The following is a 1,233-nucleotide window of genomic DNA, read 5'->3' as shown; positions in this document are numbered from 1 at the left end:
CTATTTTATTATGCCGACGATAGTACACTTCTATCTCTTTCTGCTGCAGGCCTTCAATCACTTTTAAACAGACTGAAGTGTACTGTACTTTATGGAAACTTGATATTAATATTTCTAAGACTAAAACTATGATATTTAAGAAAGGTCGTGCTAATTTAGATAATATTTTTGAATATAATGGCTATTTAGAAAATGTAAAATCTTTTAATTATCTTGGTGTTGAATTCTCTAGTAACGATCTGTTCAATACTACTCAAAAATCTATATCTGTAAAGGGGAGTAAGGGTGTTTATCAGTTATGTAATGTTTTTAACAATGTATATTTAAGTGTAAATCAGCTATATCAACTATTTAATTGCTATATCGGCTCTATTTTGAATTATGCGTGTGCTTTATGGGGTTTCCGTACTGGTCCCGATATTGAAAGAGTCCACACTAATTTTTGTAAAAAAATACTGGGAGTTAAATCACCTACGCCTTCACATGCAGTCTATGGGGAGCTAGGGGTCACTCCATTATATTTTAAACGTATCGAAATAATTTTAAAATACTGGTTAAGAATTGTATCAGATAAAAACTCAATACTATATTTTATTTATAATGTAACATGTAATAGTCTTTATATGTCTAATAGATTTAAAAAGTGTAATTGGGCCTATAACGTAAAATGTATGTTTGGGGTTTTCATGTGACTGGTTAAACCAAGGGGAAGTTACCATTGCTATGTCCCCAATAGGTACAGACGACGTTTAATTGATCAATATATCCAACAATGGAATAGTTCACGCTTTAGTTCATCAAAATTACATTTTTATAATCTATTTACGTACAATTTGGATTTTAAACCATATTTAAATCATTTTATCATACCAAAATATAGGAAATGTTTCTCAAACTTCAGATGTAGTTCTCACAGTCTGGCAATCGAAACTGGTAGATATACAAATGTACATAGAAATAATAGACTTTGTAAATATTGTAATATGCATGTTGTTGAAGATGAATTTTCTCTTATGTTGCCCTGCCTATACTAATCTTAGAAACTGTTATCTGTCTCCCTATTATTGTGTATACCCAACTTTAGAAAAATTCATATTTTAATGTCTACCAGTGCTATTCCATTAATCATTCCACTCTCTAAATATCTCTATTTTTCGTTCAAACTTCGTACTTCCTTACATTTAACTTAACTGTACATTTAATTGACTTTTCTTCTAATACCATTATTTGTAT

The sequence above is a fragment of the Lottia gigantea genome (genome assembly GCF_000327385.1).
Source record: "Lottia gigantea unplaced genomic scaffold LOTGIsca_58, whole genome shotgun sequence".
Classification (NCBI taxonomy): domain Eukaryota; kingdom Metazoa; phylum Mollusca; class Gastropoda; family Lottiidae; genus Lottia; species Lottia gigantea.
The sequence above is the reverse complement of the archived record's forward strand: the minus strand, read 5'-3'. Positions refer to the sequence as shown.